Below are 14,191 nucleotides of genomic sequence, written 5' to 3' on the forward strand. Positions count from 1 at the left end.
TCAGCCGCTGCCCAATTTCCCTCGCGGGGCACGCAGCGTAGCCCCTGCAAGCAGTGGGGTGACTTTCCCTGGGCACAGCCACAGGGAAGGGGCTGCCCGGCGATGCTGAACAAGAACGGACCCAGGCTGCCTAAAAGTGGGGGGTGCACTGGGGCAGGGGTGAGAAATAGGAAAACTCTCCTAATGGAGGGGCAGCGGCAAACATTTTGTGTTTTGGTGGTGATAGGTACTTGGTTTTGTGCTTGTTTTAAAAAAAATAATAAATAAAAATCAGCTCTAGAGGTAATGTACCTCGGAAACGTGATCGGCGAACTATTAAATATTGCCTTTCCATAATTCTGTGTGTGTTTATCTCTGATGCCTGCAGTTTTTCTCCTCTCTGTTCTCTTCCTGAAAGCATAATAGTGGCTTTCACGTTTTTATTACACAGTGCATCTGTTGCCACTTCTGTTCAAATCTCCCAAACAAATGCATTTTACCCTAGATCACCAGCACTAGGAAAAAAGGAAAAAAAAAAAGAAAAAAAAAAAAAAAAGGAGGCATCATCTGGGTGGCCGTTACCTACCCGTGCCCGTTGCTCGATGCGGGGTCGGTACCTCTGATGCTCTCCCTGACATCACTCGCGCTGCGGGGACCCGGGGGTGCCCGGAGGAGCGATCCCATGGGTGCGGATAAGGAGCTGGGTTTGTTCCCTGATAATTTCCCCGTGCAAAGCATTGCGGCGTGCGACTGGCAGGACGCCTGGGTGGGAAACGAACGGCCACATCTCTGCCCACCGCCTCCCACCTGGATGGGCTCCCGCTTGGCCAGCCCTCCCGCCGGAGCCCAGCCACGCTCTGCCCTGGATTTGAAAGGAAAAGGAGAATTTCACCGCAAGCTGCCACCTGGGAAATCGGGGAGGGGACGTTAGGGTGGGCACCCCTCCGTCCAGTCAGCCCTGAAATTAATTAAGAGGAGCTCCTCCCGTGGAGCGGGATGCGGCGTGTCAGTCGCCTGCCAGCTCTTTCCAGCGAAGCACGTAGGAGCGAGAGGAAGAGGGCCCTGAGAAAAGCACGGCTGTGATACCGGCAAAAATGTGCCCCTTTTGCTTTACCGTCTTTTTCCTCACACTGGACCAAATCCGGCAGGACTGCCGTCTCCGGCAGCTGCCCAGCTTTGCCGTATTCGAGGACTTTTGCTCCTGCTCCTCTGCGCCCATCGTGCCGCCCGGGGCCAATGCTCATGCACAGCGGTACAACGCACCACCGGCTCCTGCCCCAGGTGGGGAAAGGGACACGGAGGTGACATCCAGCTGCTGAGGCTCCAAGAGGTGGAGGTGAATGCCATGCTCGGGGCAAGCCACAGGCAGCAAGCAAGATGAGACCCTCTGGTTTCTTTCCCTTTCATGTCTCAGACACCACTAATTTCTGTGGCTAGGAGAGGGAAACATTACCCGATTGCCGGCGCCTGCCCTTCTAGTCTCCCTTCTCACCCATTGCAATGCCATGGGTCGGTGTTTCCCATGCAACCAGAAGTGGGTGGCCACCACAGGCAAAACCATCTTCTTGACGAGATTCTGCAATGCTGGATCTGATTCTTGCTGCTGCTGCTCCTCTGGCTCTGTTATAATTTTAAAAAAAGTAATAATAGCATTTAGGATTTACACGGCACTTCCAATTTTCAGCGCAAAGTATTAATGAGTGAACGACCCACCTGCCTCTTCCTTGAGGTGGCAGCAAGCAGGTGAACATCCCCGTGCCTGGGTGGAGATGGTTGATCTGACCCATGGCACCAAGCCTTTTCTGTTCCACAAGTGCCCGAAGCAGCACCGACACAAAACCAGTGACAGCTTCCCTCTGCAAGACTGTTTATTTTTCCTTTTATTTACAGCCCTGGTGTAAGTACGAGAGGCTGTCCTGGCCTGAGGAATTTACAGCCTAAGCTCAGATGAAGCATGGTCGATGAAGTGTAACTGGGATGGGCTGATAATGAGCACAATACAAGGAAAATACTCTTCCCCCTGCATTTGAAATTGAGGTGTTGCAAGAAGGCATTTACTTTCTCTGAAACAAAAACAGAAAGATGAGGTTTTTTTCACCTGTTTGGGTTTTAATTTAAAAAGAAAAAAAAAAAAAAAAAGGAGGAAAGAGGAAAACTTCCACACTGTGGCTGCTGTTTCTGAGGCCCAAAACCCTGCCTCCTCCACATCAGCTGTGGCCCCAACGCCATGCGGCTGAGTGCAGCCCACCAGAGGATTTGACCCAGCCTTCACGTGGGCAACTCCACGGTTGTCTACACCATCCTCTTAAATTTCTCACGCTGCTTCAGCTCCACCAGCAACAGGATCAGCGAGACCACTTCAATAGACAGAAACTGGGGGTGTGCTGAGTCAGTTGGGTTTCCTCTACATGTGTTGAGGTCCTCCTCCTTCCTTCAGCTGCCCTTGATTTGACAGCTGATGGCACTGCAAACCCTTGCTGTCTTCTCTCCGTGGTTCTTTCATACAAGCAACAACAGCCTGGAGCTCCTGTCTCTCTTGCTTGGAGTTTGACTATCTTCTTCTTCAGCAGTTGGCTTTCCAAGGTTAGGTGAGCCCCACCAGCCTCAGAATTAGGGTTGTCTTCCTCCTGTGTGACAGCTGACCGGCAGCATCTCCCTCTGCATTATCCAGAGCTATCTTGTGGAAACGGGACCCCTGTGACCTGCCACACCAGAGTACTCCTCATTTTGTAACGTCCAAACGCAAGGTTAGTCAGCTCTTCAGGTGGCAGAAACGTCGATAGACCTCAACGTCTTCTCTAGCCCGAGATCCACTGTAGATACTGGAGTCACATCAGTCACGGCACAAAAAATGATGCGTGCAGACAGTTATCAGATCTGGTCTCCTCGTCTCGGAGCAGGAAGCACTATTTATTATACCTTTTTGCTGTTTCTAAACACAATCAACTATTTCTTGGCATTTCATCAAAGATAAATAGCCTGATCCCACTTCCATCAACGTGGAAGGAAAAATTCCCCTTGGCTTCTGCTGCTGCAGCATGAAAGCTCCCCACGTATGACCATTTTAAATGTCTTCCCACCTTTTTGCCCCCTGTCCTTTCTTTGCCAGGAGACAGGGCTTCAAGTACGGGCTCCTTTCTGGGGTTAACCCTCCGTCCCATCCTCCGGAGGATCACCTCTCGAACCAGTTGCACAACACCGCCTTGACCGCAAAGGAGGAAGGAGTTGCTGCATCTAGCAGCACGTCCCTGAAATATTTAGAGCTTCGTGTGCTAAATCCAGAGCTGCGGAGCAACGGGAGACAGGCTAATGGCACGGATGATGCCTTCCGAGCGGCATCGTCGCCGCAGCCGAGGTGGAAAAGCCACGGCGCGAGGGTGCCAGGGACGGTGCTGCCACGGGGGAGAGGTTTGCTGCAGAGCAACACGCACGGTGGCTTCCCTCACCCCGCTTGTTCAGCAGCTCAATAGAGGGTTTCAGTTTCAAGGGCTGTTAATCTGGCATCTTTCATCAACTCCAAAATGAAGCCAAACCAAAAAAACCCAAAAAAACAAAAAAAAAAAAAACCAGGAGAGTGTGGTGGTGGTGGTGGGGTTCTTTTCCCTTTTAAAATTTGTAAGCGTGTGTGTTTAGCGCTCATGAAAATGTCAAATCCAAAGCAGAGGGAACTGGTACATCATCTGTCAAAACTGCAGCTGGGTTTAGCAGCTCAGCATGACATTATAACGGAGCAACACGGAAAGGGAGGGAAAAAACCCCACCAAACCCACACCACAGACCTTGAGAAGTGTACAGCCCAGCACGAAAAGGAGAAGATGAAGGCCCGCCTGCCATACCAGAGGTCATTAGGAATAAAACTGACACATAAAACCGAGGGTAAAATGCACGGTAAGTTTGCAGGAAGAGCCATATTGTCTTAAAGGCTATTTCTGTCGTTGCCTTATGCTACAGCTATCCTCCTGCTGCAGGACACGGAACAGTGCACACGTGTCGCCGTCTCTCTCAGGTCTGTGCCTTCCTCTACCCTTCCTCTGAATAACCAAGATTAGTATCGCTGTGGTTTCCTCCCGCGGACCTCAGACAGCCCCCAGAGCCCTGTTTTCCCCATCTTCAGGGAAAGGGGAAAAAAGCAAATTACTTGACCCACGGTCACGCAGCGGATCCCAAAATCATGACGCTCCACCAGCCCTTCAGTGCTTGATGCTGAGCTTCCAGCAGACCCGCATTTCTCTCCCTTTTCTCTTCTGGGTCACCCAGAAGCCTTGCTCGAGCCCACCCCCAGCAGCCTTCTCAGCTGGCTGTGCTCCTGGGACCTCCACCTCTCTCCATGACCTTACCGCTTCTCTGAATTTGCTTTCTCTCAACGGTTCCAAGCGCTCTGGGAGAGCGGGACCTTGTATTTTTAGCGCTTGTGCCGCAAAGTGCTAAGCAAATTCCCAGTGACATATTATCAATAGTCAGCGCTATTAAAAATTTCTCCAAACTCCAGAGAAAGCCAGCCAAGTACTGAGCAAAAAGCAGTCGATTTTGAGTCACTCCAGTCCCCGTTCCTCTAGTGTTTTAAGAGATGCTTACATGGAGATGCACGCAGGGGATGGTGATAGGCATCTGGACGTCCTCCTGGGGCTCAGGGAATATTTTGCCCTGGCAGCAAGCAAAGCCGTGGGCTGGCGTGGCTGGAGGGGCAGCAAGCCTTGTGCTCCACCGCAGGTTGTCAGAACCTGCTTTAGGTAGAGATAAGGCAAAGAGCCCTTTGCTCCGCAGGGATGGAGATGGGGCTGGAGGAACTATTTGCTATAAATCTGCTATAATTACAGGCAGGTGCCCTCAGGGACACCCACGCCGCTGCCGCGGCGGCGAAGGGGAAAGCTGGGTGCGAGAGCTGGGTCTTCCCTCCAACAGCCGTCCTCCGTCCGGCATCCGGGGGTCTTGCTTGGCCAAGTAAGGGTGAACGGCTCTCTGCTGCTGGCTCAGCGCTGTCATTTAGAAAGAATTAAGTAGTGTAATCGTATCTTCTGAAGCAGGTAATGCTGCCTGATTATGAGTAAGGGAGGGGGAATTAGAAGCCAAGGCAAAGACAGAGCTGTTTAATGGACCCATTAGAGGGCATTAGCTGATAATGACAGGACATTGCTGGCATTTTAAAGAGAGGCGGCGCGTACAGGCGTAGCCCGAGCTACAGGCGTGGGGTATGCGTGTGGCTCTCCATCTGTCACGCTGTCTCTGACCAGCTGAAGTGCTTCTCTGGTCTCCCAGGGAGTGACTCATACGTGGTCTCTCGTGCCTTGCTGGGTGCTAAGGAGGTACGAGGGGTCAGCGGCTGGAGGGTGGCAAGGTGACTGTCCCCAGGGTGCATTTTTGGCTCATGGAGCGGTGCAGAAGCAGCTGCATTGCACCCATCTTGCGTTGGGCACGGGAGCCCCGATGCTGCAACCACAAGACTTCTGTACCACGGGTCATTGCTGCCTTCTCCTCGCTGGCCCTTTGGGTGACCTGTGCCACCGCTCCCCCAGGACCCATCCTTGCCTCTGACACCTTGCTGTAGCGCCGAGAAATATCGGTGACTCCGGGAACGTCACCCAAACCGCCCTCTGCTTCCCCAGCTAATTCATCACCCACCACCTCTGACACCCGGGATTCATCGTCGCTCACCGGGGCTGGGGCGAGAGGAAGGCACGGGGCCAGCAGCGCTGCGGGGAACACCGGCGTTGCGCTTCCCTCCCATTCGGTCTGGTCAAAGAGCATCAGCTTCTCCAATCGATGAGGCAGATGCACTGAAAAACAAATAAATAAATAAATAAAAGCCAAACCACAGCTCTACAAATAGGACCCAGCTGGGTGGGGAGGATGATATTTAAAGACTCCAGAGAAATGGAGACACGGGCAAATTGGATGCATACGGGGCGGGGAGGGTGGCAAAAGAAGCCCAGATAAAATTTCTTGTGGATCCAGCGTTCCTGTGTATTTTAGTCCTGGTTTCTGACAAGAGGAAATTCCCCCCCTCTGTGTGTGCCCACCAGCAGCTCTGCACATGGGCACAGGCCAGTGCTGATCACAAGCCAGCCGAGCACCCAACGGAGCTCAATGCCGCCTGAAAAAGAGCCTGGCTTGGCCCCAGGGCCAAGGGTAAGCAACCCCAGCCAGCCCTGCTTGCTGGGGAATGGCAAGAATGGGATGGAACGGATAATTCAGGGTGGAAAACCTCCCTCTGCATCCCAAGGCAGCCACGGCTCCAGCTAATCACTCAGGAGATGCTTCCCCAGTGCAGGATGCAGTTCTCCCTCCCGGGGACCAGAGAGGGACCTCGCCCCAGCAGCAGCCCGGATGATTGATATAACCTGTTCGAGGATGTGTTTCTTTCTTGCTTTCTCCCTTTTTTCTTTTCCTTCTCTGTCTTCCCTTCCACATCCCCCGCCCCTTCTTTTTCCCCACTGGGTCTTTTCAGTTGGTAATTACAGCTGAAGTGGACAATCTGTCTTTTTATTTTTAGGCTGGATGCGCTGCCAACGGCCACCTCCGGGCTGCTGAAAGGAGGCAGCAGCGACGGCTGCATGGGGAGGGGGAACACCGTGGGGTCCCTGTCTCCTCGCACGGGGCAGATATACCCCTCTGGCATAGGTGGGAGAGCAGGTTCAGGGGTGCGTGCCCATGCAGATGGTTTCTGAGCACCCCTTCACCCACACCCTGCAGATTTTAGGGTGCCAGCTGTGCTGGGACAGCACCTACATCCAGGTTTGGCAGGACAGGCAAAGTTTTGGGATATTTAATCATAAAAATCCAGCCGTGGCTGCTAGCTGAGCTCAGAGCATGACCTGTCTTGTTTCGTGTGTGCTGTCCTTCAGCATCCATCCACCTCGGGATGCTGTCGAGACAGGGCAGGGTACAGCCCCCCAGCGCAGTCCTTACCCTAGGCATCCCGCAGGCTTTCCTCCTTGGCTTTGGCTTAGTCGACTCCTGTCTCCCAGCTCATTTTTCTCCCTCTTGCCCCATCCTTTCTGCTCGTCTGAGCAGTTTTGCTAATAAACTCTCGCACCTCGATTGATGGGAGCGAGGGGGGAGATGCTGCTGCGCACAGGGCACGGGTGGGAAAGGAGGGTCCGAGAGCAGTTGGGCATCAGCACCTATTCAGTCTGCGGGTGTCTGGCTAGACGATGCTGTCTGCGATAGCCCTGCGTACATGTGCCAGCAAAGATAAATCCTTGATTCAAAGGGAAGCAGCGAGAGTGAGAAAAAGCAGAAAAAGGAAGAGGAAAATAATTAGAGTGACTTATGATTTAAGGGAAGAAATTCAAAGTGTCTCTGTCCCTCCCTCCTGGGCAGCTGGAGAGTTTTATCCTCTTCCAGCTCGGAGACACACACAAACCCCAAAGCTCCTGTTGTTTCTGAAGGCAGAGGTTTGAAGGGGGCAGGGAGAGGAGCAGCCTGCTCCTCCAGCTCTCCCCTCTGCAGATGGCCATCACCCGAGAGATGCAAGGCAGACATCTCAATTAACCCACGCTCAGCTGACCACATGGATTAATCAGGTTTTTAATTTCGCTTTGGCAAAGCTGCCCCAAGGTTGGGGTTAAATCCCTGCCCCAACGCAGCTGGGATGTCCAGCAGTCCCCTGGGCGCGACACCAGAGACAGCGGCCACAACTGGGGAGTGGAAAGACAGGGGAGGGGAGACAGAGGAGAGCAAACTTCACCCTCAAGAAGTATTTCAGTTGCTTTTTAAAAAAAAAAAAAAAAACAAAAAACCCACCAAGGAGGCAATCAGTGGAAGAGGGTCAAAGGCAGCTGCGTGGGCTGCAACGCCATGGTCCTCCATAATGCCCCGACTGCACCACAGACACCAGAACAAAGGCGGTGGGAGCAGAACGTCAGGTCTGAGCAAGCCAAAGCACCACACACATTGGTTTGGCGCGGCCGATACGCACCCAGCCTCCGCAGAAGCCGAAGGCATCCTTGCAGCCCAGTGCGCGGGGCTGCGGCCAGGCTGTAACTCAGCTGAAATGCTGGACTATCACCCGCTCCGCCTGGAGATCAGGAGAGCGACCCAAAGTGGCTTCATCCAGCGCCCAGGGCCAGGATCTGAGTGTCTTAGGTTTTGTTTTCCTCCTTTCCCCCTTTGCAGATGCTTTCATTAACATGAAGAAGCCCCCAAAAAAAAAAAAAGAAAAAAAAAAGACAAGGAAAACAGGAAGGAGCCTTAACACAAGGCAGGTGCAGAGTCAGAGCAAAGAACTTGTGAAGTACAAGATGGGCTATTTCGTACAGCAAACACTCATTAGTAAAAGATATTGTTGCCTGCAGGGAGACAGTTTCTGGGTGATTGAAAGTAGAACCGTTTGGAACAAATTCAATAAAACCTGGCGTGCCTTTTGCTTTTAAATATGCTGTTTTCTCTAAGCTGGCGTTTTTTGTGGAAGTGCATTGATTGAGGCCAGGAGTTCGCCAGGGAGGTTTCCGAGGTGAGACGCCGGGCACGGTGGTCACCTCGAGCCAGGGGCAGGTGGTGACCCACAGCCTGACCCGTCTCATCCGAAGGCAGATGTCTCAACACGGCCTTCTTCGACAAACACCTGAAGGGCTTTGGTTGTGCTGCAGTATGAAACGTAGCCTCGAAACCTGATGTCAGAACCTCAGAAAATTCCCGCAAAGCCTATTTTTGGGGTTTGGAGTGGTCTGAAGCTGAGGGCGAGCCTGGTTTTAATTGCTTTGATTCTCCATGCCTTTCACCTGATGCCATGCTGCCAGGCAGAAGATTCTCAGTGGATTTTATTCTAAATTTCTAAGAGCCTTCAGGACAGATTTAATTGCTGGAGTATGGACCGGACTAGCCCTTTCCAGTTATGACTACAAGTGAATAAAAGTGCCGGAGCCCCTGTTTTAATTAAAAAACGTGATAACTGTTCCCACCTAGCATGCAATAGCAACAACAGCAGATTATTAGGGGAAATAATATCAATCTAATCCAATCTGTGTAGTTATTAGGCCTAGCTAACTACTGGTATTGATTTTATTACTAATATCACTGCCGCAATAAGAAATCAACCACAGCGCGTCGTTTTGCATCATTCATCACGCTGTTCATTTGTTTGGCTTCGGATCAGCTGAATGTTTTTCCCCGTTGCTCAAAATCCACATACACGTTTCCTTTCTCGCGTTTTACCTCCTTTTCCTTCACCTTTACCTCTTCCTCACTACGTCCTTTGTTCCTTCCCTCTCTCAGGTTGCCCCCTCGCCCCTCTATAAAACAACTTCATGCAAGATCAAAGCCAACGCCTACATTTTCCTTACTCTGAATTCAGCCAAAGAAGCTTCCAGCAGTTATGAGTCAGCAACGCAAGATAGAGCTGCTGGTCACTGAGAGAAACTGCCAGGAATTTGGGGAGGATGAATCACCCTCAAAGATGGCTGAGGAACCAACACAAAACTTCTTGTCCTTTCTCTTTGTCGTTCAGCTCATTTTTGTCCCGGGCTTGAGCAAGGAGCACAACACGGGAATTTTCTTGCATCTCCCCACGGGAAGAAGCCGAACGAGCTCAGTGCTGTCCTCATGTGCTGCAATGCACAAAGCTCGGCTTTGGCTCCTGATGTTCCCAGGGAGTTAAATTTAACTCTGGGTTAACTGCAGTTGCCTTGCAAAGCTGTCTATCACCTCTCGTACCTCTCAGCCTCTTCCTTGTTCACTCAAGAAAATAACAGCTCACGCCGCTCCCAGGCTCTGAAAAAGCCCACATAATTGGTACACTCTCTACAAAGTACATCTCAACCAACAGCGTGGCTATTTGGAGCGCGAAGGGTGGCCTCGTCTCTTCAGAAGGGTCATGGGTTGACAACCTCGTTTATTTTCCTCTGTGTTTGGCCAAGAAAGAAAACCCATCATCCCGGCTCCTCAAAGTCAAGTCTGGTGGCACCAGTTTAGGGCACATCTGGAGGAAAAGGACAGGTTTCCCTCCCACAGCTGCGCAAAAGCCTCAGCACCGGCCTTGACCTTCTGGGGATTAACCAGCTCTCAAGCTTTGCTTTGCTTTCCTTCCCCCCCGCCCCATCTAGGTAGAATGAAGGATTTTGACACCAAACTGCAGAGATTTGGGAAACGTGGAGTCTGTTCCAGCGATCCTGCGCATTCTCAGCCATCTCCCGGTTCACGTTTGAGCAGAAAATTGCCATGTCATCAATTTAGCGTAGGCAGCATCTTGAGTTTATTCTGCTGTTCTGCTGCTTGACTTCGCAGTCTTGGTTGGGTCCTGCTACTGGCCATCATTAGCATCTCTCTCTCACACAACAGATAAATAGCAATACTAAGAGTCATACACACTTATAAATAAATATAAAAGGAGCATCAATTCAGCCATGAATACAAAGCTTAAGGATACTGCATCTCATTCCCGTTCGCTGCCTCAGGCACCACAAACTGACGATCAGAATTCACCAAGCGCCAAAAATATTAGTTTAATACTTGTGTGTGCTCAGCTTCTTCTTGTGCTGGGATGACAAACAGCCTTGCGAAGGCATTGCCAGAGGCACTAACACTTCCATTCTCTCTCTCACTGATTCTGGCACACAGAGGGATCTTTTCAGACCGATAAACGCTTTCATTTTTGTCTTCGCTGAAAGGACTTCCTCTATGGGGTGATGTTTTGCTAGAGGAAATGATTTAAGAGCAGAGATATGGTTGTGATTCAATATCGTGCTCAGGAATTCCTTGTAAAGTCAAGGGAGAGACAAATCCTGACATTACAGGATTACCTGAGCCTCGTTGGAATTTCTCAGAGTCTTCCTGGAGTGAGAACCGGGCAACAGACCTACAAAGACCGCGACGCCTTTTCATCTTGTGTCTGGCAGCTTCTGCTCCCAGGTGGAACAGCAGCGATGTGGTCTTTCTCGTGTGTTCCATCCTGACCCGCACGAGAACACGCAAAAGAAAGGGGAGAAAAGGAAAAAAAGGCGAGCAAGCTTTCCCAACCCCTCTACTAGGCTTGGCTTCAAGAGTTCAGAGCAGTCGCAGTGTCATCAGGGCTGGTTCCTCACATCCTTCCCTACTTGGGATGCATCGACCATCCACTAAGAGTTGGCAAGTTAATCCAGTAAGAAAAAAAGACCAGCCGCGAGGAACAGATTTACAGATTTTTCTCTTTGCTTTCCCTCCTCGTGGCCTTTTTGCTGCTGAAAGGCAGGATGCCCTGAGCTGATGTACACCAGAAACCCGGACAAACCACAAACGGCTGTCAGAAACCCTCTACAGACACCGATCTGCTCACCCCGGCGAGCTCAAGCACAGCGGTGTGATTGAGTTACCTTCCTGCATTGCAAGGGGACGGGTCCAAACCCCGCTCCTGTGCCGTGGGGGCATCCCGGTTACCCCCCCCCAGCTAACACGCACCAGCCCGACATCGAGTCTCAGGTAGCAGCTCCCTCCTACTGATAAAATACTTATTTCTGGCCTCAGGCGAAGATGTTTTGGACGCGTTTCTCAACGCGCCGTGGAGAAGAACAATGCTGTCTCTCTCCTCTGCCAAGGTGGGCTGTGGCAAGGCAAAGTCCTGCTTTCGCTCCAGCACTACGCTGAATCACAGAGCTTTGTATTTGCCTGTCAATATCCCAGTTGGATTCTGCTTCTATATATTTAATTTGAGATGAGTACTGCAGGACCTCTTTTGTTAGCTGGATACCTCATGCACATTGTTATTATTTCTTTCATAAAAATCAATAGAGACTTAGGAACAACAACCACCAATAATAACAGTACATCTCTCTGCGTCTTTGTGTTGCAACTCGCTGAACAACTCCGAAAGGCACCAGACGACAGTCCAAACAGAAGATTATAAAAAAAAAGTAATGGTTTCCAAATTCAACCTGGTCTGCTAACCTGTCGCCTTTGGAAAAAGTTTCCAGCCGCTTAAAACTGAGGCACCATCTCAGCCCGTAAGAAGCCAGTAGCAGAGGCTGAGGAAGGGCAGAAATGCTCAGCAGATAAGGCACCAGACAGAGTTCCTCTAATTCAGCGTCCCAGTCCTCTCGCCTATGAAATACAGGCAAAAACACCGAGAGGAATTTGAGAGCACCACTTTGAACACCACAGGCAAACCACTGCTATTGAAGTGCCTTCCTGGGCACTAACAAAACTCACGGACATACACCCCCCCACCACGTCTTCTGTGCTGCTTTGACATGAGGAGAGGTGAGGAAACATTTCCCTGCCACCCACCCTCCAGGAAACAGCCACGAGAACTGAAATCACCCAGGACCTCTGGAGTTCAGCTCCAAAGCATCACTTAATTACCCTACTTGAGAGGTTAAAAAAAACCCCCCAACCGCATACCTTCAAGGCAACACTTTCTCCTCTCCTGGTACTGTGCGAGATGCTCCTACAGCTCAAGCTGGGACTCCCACGGCCGGAGGAGCAGTCCTGGGTAGGGCCGGCCCAGTGCCACCACGGGGTCACTGCTGCCGCAGGGGACCCCGACGGCTTTGACTGTGCTGGTGTGGCAGCCCTGGCAGGACACAGCGCAGCCCCTGGGGCAGGGGTTGGACAGAGCGCTCCAGGCCAGCGCCGCCTTCCAGAGAACTACGGCGGGCTCAGCGCTCCTTCGCAAAGAGAGCCCCCAAAACCCATCTCCTGGGGGGGCACTCGCTCACGTACAAACCTGCGCTTCACATTTACCGGCTTTCCAGCATCTGGGTTAAAGAAAATATCTAACATTCTAATACTATTGTTTTAAAGGTTAATGTATTCCCAGCCACAACTCCAAGCAGAGATTTCAGTCCAGGAACAATCATCTGGTGGCAGAAAAGTATTGAGTAGATGACCTAGGTCTTTCCATCTCATTTTTATGCATGTATGACTCCCTTTTTCATTTCTTTCCTTTTCCGGTTCACCCATCCAGAGTAATATAAAACTAAGGCTAAACACAGCTGGGGTTTTATCCACATCACAGCTATTACACACACAGCATCAGCACATATCGCAGCACCTATGCTCTTCCATTCTTTTTCCTTCCCACATGAAGGATGGCTGCTGTTACTGCACACAGACCAAGATGCTTTCAGCATCCTTCCCGACTTCCCAGGCATTCCCACGCGCAGCTTTCATAAGCCAGAAGGCTGCTCCAAGCACTACAAGATAAGGAAATTCAAACATCAAAAAGAAGGAAAAAGCTAGTGCCCCTGAATATATTAACAGCTGATGAAAAGACTGGCTCCTACCTACCCAAAACCTTCTCCTATGCTACGAACGAAAAGGTGCAGAAAGCAAATAGTAGCGTAGCCAGAAAGCTTTTAAGCGCTTGGGGGGAAAAAAAAATTAAAAAAATTTAAGGGGTTAGTAAACACTAGCCTTAAATACAGCAGGCCTGGAGTTCTTTCTGCAGAAGCCTAGTAGCAGAGCCCCCCGCAGCCCCTCACTGCTGCTCAGCTCTTCCCTTGTCACCCCCCAGCAGTTGGGTCCACCCCATTACCCGGCCATCGCTGGAACACGCCTCACATGCTCACCCATCCCGGCTTGCCTCCACGCAGCCAACGAAGGTGGGAGACAGGGCTGAACCCCCGCGGCAGTCGCTTAGAGACCCTCCGAGACGGCCGGTGTTTACAGCAGAGATGAATTTATTAAAGAGAGTGCTTTGGAGAAATAGTCATACTTTTCTGCGTTAGAGGAAGAGGTTTCATTAGCCCTGGAATAGCACTCCTGGGTGCGTGGAAATGTGCCGTACTTGTTTAACCCAGCAGTTTTTTAATGACACGTATAGCAATGTTATTAGTCTTCATTTTTAATTTGAAGCCCAGGCTTTAGCTTTCTCTGCTGATGCTGACAAAAGGTGAAAGCGCTCCTAAATCTTACACCCAGGCAAAACCAGGGTAAATCCTCCCCTCCGGAGGGGGATGCTGGGAGGAGGGCTCGGACCACCCCAGAGAAGACGGTCCAAGAGGAAGCATCGAGCATCCTTGGGGGAGGGTGCGAGACCCTCCAAGGAGCTTCACGTCATAACAAATTTTAGCAAAACATTCTCCTCCTTTTCACGCTCTGGTTTGCTAGCCTTGACCTCATCACAGCCCAGAAGAACCGGAGCTTGCGTGAGCATCCGGCCCCGGCAGAGCTGCATCGCACTGCAGCCGAGGAGATCTCCTGGCCTTTCAAATTCCAGTTCAGCGTGATCCAGGGATAAAAATCCACCCCTGTGCCAGACCCAACACAAGATATCAACAGGCTCCTTTGGAGGCTCCAACGC

At 51.2% G+C, this 14,191-nt stretch overlaps 1 long non-coding RNA gene across 1 annotated transcript; it reads right to left on the minus strand.

The window, feature by feature from the left end:
- Nucleotides 1-687: 687 nt before the first annotated feature.
- Nucleotides 688-12,007, minus strand: LOC142602511 (uncharacterized). The gene is made up of 4 exons (XR_012836254.1): nt 11,836-12,007; nt 5,632-5,753; nt 1,693-2,042; nt 688-1,593 (listed from the first exon to the last, which is right to left on the minus strand). It is a non-coding gene; the product is annotated as an uncharacterized LOC142602511 (long non-coding RNA).
- Between the last annotated feature and the right edge of the window lie 2,184 nt (nt 12,008-14,191).

This window comes from Balearica regulorum, chromosome 7 (genome assembly GCF_011004875.1).
Source record: "Balearica regulorum gibbericeps isolate bBalReg1 chromosome 7, bBalReg1.pri, whole genome shotgun sequence".
NCBI lineage: Eukaryota > Metazoa > Chordata > Aves > Gruiformes > Gruidae > Balearica > Balearica regulorum.